The sequence below is a fragment of the Camelus bactrianus genome, chromosome 11, assembly GCF_048773025.1.
Source record: "Camelus bactrianus isolate YW-2024 breed Bactrian camel chromosome 11, ASM4877302v1, whole genome shotgun sequence".
NCBI lineage: Eukaryota > Metazoa > Chordata > Mammalia > Artiodactyla > Camelidae > Camelus > Camelus bactrianus.
In genome coordinates, this window is record NC_133549.1 from 83,930,052 (window position 1) to 83,940,582 (window position 10,531).

Sequence of the window (10,531 nt, forward strand, 5' to 3'; positions counted from 1 at the left end):
TGGAAGTAACCAAGAGACCCTTCAATAGGTGAATGGGTAAACAAATTGTGGTACATCTATACAATGGAATATTATTCAGTGATAAGAAGAAATGAGGTGTTAAGCCACTAAAAGTCATGGAGGAAACTTAAATGCATATTGCTTAGTGGAAGAAACTGGTCTGAAAGGGCTACACAATGTATGATTCATATTATATGACTCTGAAAGGGGCAAAACTATAGAGAGGAAAATGAGCAGTATTTGCAAGAGTTGGGAGGGTTGAATAGATGAAGCACAGAATATTTTTTTGTGAGTGGTGAAGCTACTTATTATTCTGTATAATACCATAATGATGGATACATGACATTATGCAATTGTCCAAACTTACAGAAGTTTAGAGCATAAATAGGAGCCTTAATATTGGCATATATATATAATATATTTTATATTATGTATTAAATTTATATATATATGTGTGTATATATATATATTTTATATTACAAAATTTATATGTGTATGTGTATATATATATATATATATATATACACACACAGAGTGTATATATGTATATATATATACAGAGAGAGAGAGTGAGAGAGAGAGAGAAAGAAAGAAGTTCCTGGGATACCAGGAAGGTATGACAAGAGAGTCTATGAAACAACCTCACTGAAGGAGGTGGGGGGAAAAGATGCTAAATGATTTTGGAAATGAGTGGAGACTGTAAGTTTCAAGAAAAAAAAGAAACTACACATAAGCATTCTACTCTAGTTGATAAAGTTGTTTCCGTGGGGTATGGTGAACAATTCTGATACTGCTATACATTTATACTGAAATGAAACAATTAAGAAAGTGGCTGGCAGGTCAGGGAGCCATACTATTGCATTCGGAGGTTACATATCAGCAAAAGAGGAGGCTAGAAGGATCCAAATGGTACTGGATTTGAGTGAAACATCAGTATGATCTCACGTTTACTTAATTTAATACAGATACACGTGGTTACATATGAGAATTTTATAAATAGGCTTATATAGACGTTAATATATACAAAATATTCCCTTGCTCTGTCAGCTGAGTGTAAAAGCACCAATATACCCTAGTAGCAGTATGTCCATGCAGTGCCCGGATCTTGATTACTAATACCATTCTCTCATAAAAGGAACCAGGGCTTCTTGGAGAAATTGCAGCTTCTAGGACTGGGGCAGGAAATATATAGGAGGAACCTGAAGCATCTTAGAGTACTGGAAAATAAGGAAGTGCTCAAAAAAACAAAAACAGAAACACCACCAACCTTGATGAGGATGTGCCAAAGAATCACAGGAGCCAACTAAGGTAGCTGCTGGTGGCCAAACCTAAAGCAACTTGTATTATTACCCAATTATAAAATAAAGATGAGTCCATACCAATATTAAAACATTATTGACTAAATAATTGGGGGAGAAGAGACAGATCTCCTATGTAGAATTCCAAGTAAGATTGCCACCAAGGATGGGGAGCATAAATCCCCATTCCCATGCCTGTGTGTGGTTACTCCTTCCAAAGTGTACAGTATGGAAAGGACATAAAAATGTAACTTGACCATGGAGAAACTAGACGAACAGGTGACCAAGGGCAGTATCAACAGTGATAAATCATGTTGATGGTATGTGCCTTCGGTATGATGTGATGAAAGCGGCACTTTACCTGTGTGCCCTTCCTCCCCAAATCCCACAACCACCATTTGATCTTGAGAAAAATTTCAAATGTTGGTTAAGAGGCATACTGAAAAGTACTTGACCAGTACTTCTCAAAACTGCTAAGGTCATACAAAACAAGGAAAGTCTGAGAAACTGCCATAGCCAAGAAATGCTTAAGTTGACATGACAATCAAATGTAATGTGATATTCTGGATAGGGTCCTGGGACAGAAAATGACGTTAGGTTAAAAACTAAGAAAATCTGAGCAAAGTGTGGCTATTAATAGTCATTTATCAGTATTAGTTCATTAATTGTAACAAACGTGCCATATTGATATAAAATCTAATAATAGGGGGAATTAGATGGTTTGGGTTATATGGAAACTCCCTACTATCTTCTCAAGTTTTCTATAAATCTAAAATTACTCTAAAGTTAAAATCTATCTTTTAAATGTAATGATAGAATTAGAAGATTATTATTTTACAAACTCCAGTGAATTAATGGTGTCATTAGTTGTTACATCACAAAGGGAGCCTGCCAGTTAATTATAAGTCTCTTGGTAAAAGAACACACACTATGAGTAGTCTTGCTGAAGTGATCACCCTTAGCATGATTGGGCCTCTCAATCCAGCAGCCAGTTTGCATGGAAAACAGAGGACATTGTGTCATTATTAGTCTTGCCTGAATTGGTTTATTGTAGTGTTTGACTTTAATCACAGGACTTGGAAATACTAAGAAAAGCCCTAAGGGAAACATATTCCAGACATACTGTTTCTTAACTCCCTTGTGCAGTAGCAGTCCAATTTCTTTTTGGTAGCCAGGATCAATCACCCCAATCATCACAAGATCTCCCTTTTCGGCTTATTGAATTGGAGACATGAGGAGCCCAAAGTGGCCAGGTGACAATCTTAACTTCCAGTTCAATGGATTTATTTCCCTCTTTGGACCTAATACCTCTAGGCCAGCAGAGCAGAAGGTTGTGGGGACAGGAAGCAAAAAAATTGCTACAGGGTCATTGTGGATAATAGTGAGTAATGCAAATCTCATCTCCACCCCTTGATTCCATGACCTGTGAATCCTGGCTGCAGGGGAAATAGCACCAAATACTCAATGCTGATTCAGAGCACATACAGCCTCCTGGAGAACCTTGCCTAGTTTATGAAAGGTATTGCCACCTAGCTGGCACTGTAACTGAATCTTCAAAACATTCAATCAAGCCACCTGCTTCAGGATGGTAGCAAAAGTGGAATGACTAATGAATTCCATGAGCATAGGCTTATCACCTCACTTCATTTGCTGTGAAGAGAGTTCCTTGATCAGAAGCAATGCTGTGTGGAATACCATGCTCCTTCTATGATGGAAGCAGTCTGATATAATCAGAGTGTCTCCAGGTAGATGACTGATCACCCTCAGGAATGGTGTCATATAGATATCTTTAGTTAGGTAGATAGATAGGTAGATAGATAGATAGATAGATATAGATAGACATATATATCTATATATAAATTATATATATGTTTTTATCTTATATATATGTATGTGTGTGTGTGTGTGTGTGTGTGTGTATAAAGATATATGCACACATAGCAGGCAGTGTTGGTCTCTGCTGCCGGCACGTTGGGCTCTCAGCGGCTGCTATAGCCACGTTGGCCTTGGTGAGTGGAAGCCTGTGTTGCTGAGCTCATGTGGAACCTCCATCCTTACCACCATAGCCACTTTGTTCATGGGCCCATTGGGTGATGACAGGTGTGGCTGGAGTAAAGAGTTGGACCTGTATCCGGAGAACAAGTCATTCCATCACTTATCTACTTATTATTAAAATTTTCTCTGATGAGGTCACCTCTTGGTGAACATTTACCTGGGACATAAATATTTTCACTTTTTTTTCTTTTTTGCCCATTCAGAGAAGTCTGTCCACCTAGCTTTTCCCTAGACTTTGTTGTCATCAATTTTCCAGTCGTCTTTCTGCCAAGTCCCTGACTATCAAGCCAAACGACAGACCATAGCCCATGAATTAGTGTAATTGCATGTCTTGTTGTTTCTCCTTCCAAGTTGTGAGATAACAGAATGAATATTATATATACATCTCTGACCCAGGTTCCTGGCACAGAGCTTCTGAAACCTTTGTAATTTCCTAAGGGGTAAGAGCACTAGAAGCATCTTTTGTTCTAATATTTGCCTTTGACCCCATCCCTTTCACAGGGCTCCTGAAACCCTTGTAAATTACTAAATGATAAGAGCAGTAGGAGCATCTTTTCTGCTGAGGAGACTCTGAGTGGGCCCCTGGATGGCTCCTGGATGGGACCTGGTCACCAGTAAGACCAACTCTCGATTAGAAGCTTGGAATTTCCAGTGGGGAGGATACAGCTCAGTGGTAGAGCACATGCTTAGCAAGCACAAGGTCCTGACCTCCACTAAAAATAAATAAATAAGCCTAATTACCTCCCTCCAAAATATTAATAAAGTTTTTAAAAAACAAGCTGCAATAAAATTTTTTTTTAAAAAAAGAAGCTTGGAATTTTGAGCCCCAATCCTCATCTTCCAGAAAGGGGCTAGAAATGGAGCTCATAATTGGTCATGCCTATGTGAGTAAGACCCCATAAAATCCCCAAAGGATAGGGTTCAGGGAGCTTCCAGGTTGGTGAAAAAATCCACACCACGAGGGTGAAACACCCCAACTCAGGATACTCTCAGACCTTGCCTTATGTACCTCCTTATCTGGCTACACACCTGTATTCCTTATCATATCCTTTAATAAGCTGATAAATGTTAAGTGTTTACATGAGTTCAGTGAGCTGCTCTAGGAAATTAATCAAACCTGAGCATTGTGGGAACCTCCAGTTTGTAGACAAATTGGACAGAAGTTGTGGGTAACCTGGGGACCTACTACCTGCAGTTGGCATCTAATCGTAGAATGGTAGAAGTCTTGTGGGAATGAGCCCTTAACCTGTGTGATCTGACACTATCTCCAGATACATAGTGTTAAGATTGAGGTAAATTGTAAGACATCCATCTGGTGTCACAGAGAATTACTTGCTACGAGGAAAAACCTCCACACATTTGAAGACTGGAAGTGTCCTGTGTGAGTGTTCTATGTGAAAGTAAAAGATACTCCTAGGTGGAAAACTGAGTTTTTTCTTTAAACAAGCAAAATGAACCACCAGGGGCCCTTTTTAAAATTCTTCCCATAAGGAAGATTTTTCTTTATGGTTTGTTCAAGAATGTTCCAGAAAGGGCCAGCAGTGCTGCACTTGCTCACTTTTGGTAAATGCCTACATATTTTGCAGGACCGTATGTAAACCAGGTCCTAGTTCTCTCTTTCTCTGTCTACTGATCATAGACAACTCCCCATGAGGACATAGATGCATGTGGGGAGGGAGAAGGTAGTGTAGCAGGAATGGGGACCACAGACATTTGGTCCATTTCTTTTTTTTTTTTCATTTTTCTGTTTTATTAGATAAAACTGACACAATTTAACTGCACATATACAATATATTGCATGTAAATACATATATGTAATATACTGTACATATTTTTAAAATTTACATATACATACTGTTCATTGTTTCTAAGAACAATTTAGAGCTTTAGCTTTTTAAACTTACATAGTTATCAAAGGAATAAAGCCAACCACAAAATAAGAATCAACAGAATGCAGTAATCCAATCATAAAGGACAGTCAAATGTGCTTACACGTACTCAAGAAATCAATCATTCCAACTTATAAATAAGAAGTAGTTCATCTGTGTCCTTTTTTTTTAGATTCCACATATAAATGATATCATATGGCATTTTTCTTTCTCTTTCTGGCTTACTTCACATAGAATGATGATCTCCAGGACCATCCAATTTGCTGCAAATGGCATTATTTTATTCTTTTTAATGGCTAAGTAGCATTCCATTGAATATATTATATCACATCTTCTTCATCTAGTCATCTGTTGATGGACTTTTGGGTTGTTTCCATGTCTTGGCTATTGCAAACAGTGCTGCCATGAACATTGGGGTGCATGTCTTTTTGAGTTATATGTGTCTCTGGGTATATGCCCAGGAGTGGGACTGCCAGAACACATGGTAGGTCTATTTTTAGTTTTCTAAGGAACCTCCATAATGTCCTCCATAGTGCTGCACCAATTTACATTCCCACCAACAGCGTAAGAGGGTTGCTTTTTCTCCACACCCTCTCCAGCACTTACCATTTATGGACTTTTTAATGATGGCATTTCTGACTGATGTGGGGTGATATGTAGTTGTAGTTTTGATTTGCATTTCTCTAACATTTCGTGATGTTGAACATCTTTTCGTGTGCTTATTGGCCATCTGTCTGTCCTCTTTGAAAAGATGTTTATTTAGGTCTTCTGCCCATTTTTTGATTGGGTTGCTTGGTTTTTGTTTTTTTTTTTGGTAGTGATATGTGCTGTTTGTATATTTTGAGAATTAATCACTTGTCAGCCACATCATTTGCAAATATTTTCTCCTATTCTGTAGATTGTCTTTCTGTTTTGTTGATGGTATCCTTAGCTGTGCAAAAGCTTTAATGTTTAGCATTTGGTCCATTTCTTCATGAAATGTACTTGTGCCTTCAGGGCCTGCTTGAACCCAGTCTCATATACCACTTCCATTTGCTAATTCAGTGCTTCTGTGCTTATGGCTTGGTGGGTTGGGGAACACTCAGTTGATTACAGGCAAGTTAGGCCATGTATTTGGGTTCTATAGAGAAACAGAAACAATAGGATATACACACACACACACACACATACATATACACACACCAACAGACTATATATTTTTAATATAGAAACTGGCTGACATGATTATGGAAACCAAGATGTTCCAAGTTCTGCAATCAGCAAGCTGAGGAGAGCCAATGCTATAATTCCAGTCCAACTCTGAAGCCAGGAAAAAACTGATATCTCAGATCATGCAGTCAGGGAGGAGGAGTTCCCTCTTACTCTTAGCAGGGTCAGTCTTTTTGTTTTATTCATGCCTTCAACTGATTGGATGAGGGAAACCCACATTAGGGACAGTAATCTGCTTTACTCTGATTCAAATGTTAATCTCACCTTTACAGACACACCCTTACAGACACATACAAAATAATTTTTGACCAAACACCTTTACAGAGACACACAAAATAATTTTTGACCAAACATCTGTGTACCCTATGACCCAGTCAAATTGATACATAAAATTAATCATCACAAGTTGCATGCAACTTGGTGGCCCATGGTTACACATTCAATCTCTTTAGGCCAAAGCTGTTTCTCAAAAGGAGAATAGTTATCTGCAAATGATGAGGGGGGTGGGCTTTGCTTCAAAATCCTAAAAGCTTGTCCTGTGATTCACCTGTATGGGCCTGTCAAAGGCTCCAAACAGCATCCCTATCTGCCACTGACACTTTAAGCATGTGTAGAAGGGGTATCTTGACATGCTCCACACCATTGAACCCTAGAAATTTCACTAAGGTTAAATTTCCCTGAATTTTTTTTTCAAATTTATTTCCCACCATTTGACATGCAAATATATTTCTGCCCTTTTCTTTCTCTTGTCATTCAGGGACTTCCATAAAATAATGCAAATATTGGTTTTCTTGATGATATTCCATAAGTCTCATAAGCTTTCTTCATTCTTTTTCATCTTTTTTTTTTTTTTTTCTGTATGTTCCTCTGGATAATTTCAAATGACCTGTCTGTGAGTTCACTTGTTCTTTCTTCTGCTTGATTGGATCTATTGTTGAGGCTCTCTCCATTGAAGTGTCCAGTTCAGTCTTTATATTCTTAGCTCCAGAATTTGTTTGGTTCCTTTTTATGGTTTCTTTCTGTTGAAGTTCTCATTCCATTCGTATATTGTATTTCTGATTTCTTTTAGCTGTTTATTTGTGTTCTCTTGTAGCTAACTGAGCTTCTTTAAGGTGATTATTGTAAATTCTTTGTCAGGCAGTTCATAGATCTCCATTTTTTTAAGGTTGGTCACCAGAGCTTTATTTTGTTCCTGTGGTGGTGTTTTTTCCCTAATTCTTTGTTATCCATGTAGCCTTGTGTTAGTATCTCTGTGTTTGAAGAAGCAGTCACCTCTTCCAGTCTTTACAGACTAGCATTGTCAGGGAAAGCCCTAGTTGGCAGGATCTGCAGGTGGATGGGCCAGTGCTGGGACCTGCAGTGAAATTGGACATTCACTTTGCTCTCTTTCCTCCACAGGAGAATTCATAGGCTGAGGGAATCTCTTTTGGTATTTCATGGTGCAGCCCAGGGGAAGAAGTGATGCAGGTATAATGTGCCTGTTTCTCTTACTCTTTTCAGTGTATCTTTTTTCATTTTTGTGCTCCACCAGTGTGCTGTAACCTCTCATTTGGATTTTGGAGCTCTCCTGAAGTTATTTTCACCCATGGGTTGTTGTTAAATTTATGTTTCTGTGGAGAGACAAGGCTGGAACCTTATTTTTGCCATCTTGCTGACATCAGTCCTGAATTTATATTTAGATCTTTTAAAACCTTTCATTGAAGTTTTCATTAGGCAAATGTACAAGTCTTTCAGTTTTCACTGTAAGAAAATTTCACTGTAAATTTCTCTTTCACTTTCTTTGGTTAAATTGATTCCTAAGAATTTTTTTTTTGATGCTATTGCAAGTGAGTTTTTTTATTTTAATTTCATTTTTGGATTGCTCATTGCTAATGTATGCAGGTTCAATAGATATTTATTTATTGATCTTGTATCCTGTAACTTTGTTGAACTCATTTATTAGTTCTGACATTTATCTAAGAATTTTCTATATACAAGGTCATGTCATCTGTATGTAGAGATAGCTTTACCTTTTAATTTCCCATCTGGATGACTTTTATTCCATCTTCTTGCCTAATTGCCCTGAAATCTTCAGTGCAAAATTAACTAGAAGTGGTGAGAGTGGTATAAGGGCAAATACAAATGAAGAATAAGAAGCTTAATATTCTCTGTTAAAAATAAAGGAAAAGATGTCCCCCCTTCTTTTCCTTAGAGCATTTTCTCTTGTAAACTTGTAACTGTAAATTCTTTATCTACTCCTTTAAGATGAATATGAATCTTTTTAAAAGCCTCATGGCAGTTTCAAACCCCTAGAATATCTTTCTCAAGGAGCCTCAGAGCCATCTCTTTGAAATGGACACTTCAAGGGGAATAGTACTTAGTTTCTTTGGGAGTGTGGGAGCCTAACTTCAATGCGTGCCTTGCTCCAAGTTACAAAACTACCTCCTGTCATAAAGATATGAGGAACTTACTTTTCCTTTTATAAAGATAATTAATTAACACAGGTGGTCATCCCAACTACCAGGAGAATTTAGAATAATCTATATGCAATATATGGTGCTGTCAAGTCTTCTTACTTGAGGACTATTGTTTATCTTGAGAACATGTGTGTAATGAGTTGTATCTGTTTGGCTATATAAAAGGGTGAGTATATTTCTGTCTTTGTAGTCTCTTAGCAGATTGCCTGTAATGTCCATCACATTCTGGTTTAGTGCACATCACATTCTGGTTTAATACTTAGTCAATAATAAAATTCTTTTCTTTTTCTTCTACTTTTGTGTAAAGGTTTTCTGTGTTGGGACAAAATTTTATCAGCGACAGTTTTGGTGATGAGAATGGGATGAGTCTGGCAGTTCCTGACTTGGGCAGATCAGCTGGAAGCCTGTGGCCACACAATAGTCAAGTAAAGGCCCTAAATTATAAACAGTCTTCTTCTTTTTAATTCTCTGCTCTTTTGGTGTACTAGCCAAACAAACCACCCTGTCCAAATTTAAGATTTTACTGTTGAATAAGCATGGATAATTAGGGGCTCTAAAATCTTATCAGGATCACCATGTGGTTAGAAAATACAGAAAGCTATGAATGCTGTCTGTAGGGCCATTTTTTAAACTGTCATACTTGGGATGGGCATGCACATGCAATTCCAGTCCTGCAGTTACTAGCAGACAATTCTTTTGATTTGCAGAGGGTTTTAGAAGGGCTTTATCCCAGTAAATGAGTTAATTATATTTATGGGATGAACATCATTCTAATCATTTTAAGAGGAAAGTTAAAAAATATTACTTGGATAGCCAGAAGGAAATATTTTTAAAAACAGAAGAGAGAATATGAGAATTAAAGGCATTTTCTCTTTCACGGAACCTTGCTACTCCTCACTCAGTTGGTCCCTCCCTGCTCCTTATGCTTCCCCTGAATATCTCCCTCCCTGCTCACCTCTCCAAGCCTCAGATTGACTCAGGGGAAGAGAGAGGTGATAATCTTTTAGATGGGTGGTAACTTTTAGAGCACAACTTCTTTAGCCGGTAATAAATTACTTGCTCAGTTTGAAGACATGGGATTTTGTACTTCATGGCCTAGGCTGAGTCCACTTAATGTCTTAGACAAGATTACCATTTCAGGAGTCTTTTATTATCCACATACCATGTAGCTAGAAAGGCAGAAATGATAGAGAATTATGGAAAGATTAAGAACTTGGATAAAAGTGCATGTCTGCATAGAAAGGCAACAGATGGAGAATAGCTGTGCTAGGCACTTGGGAAAAGGCAAATAAACAAGGTATTACCCTAATTAATGTAAACACGTAAAGGGAAACCAAATTTGCTCACGTGATTTACATTTTTCTTGTGTTAATGTGAAGGAAATCAGTCCATCCTAATTGGGGCACCAGCAAAGCTGATGCCATTGAGAGGCTACCCAGAACTCCTGGGTAATGTAGACGTGTTTCTCACAAGCTGATATTCCTCATTTAAAGGCTTCTTTTCCCCATGCCCCAGAATTTCACAGAAGTACGCCTCAGTGTGTTTTCAGTTTACAGCCTACATATGGGAATGTACTGTGATTACTGCATGGCATTCAACAACCAGCAGCTGCATGGAATTCTGC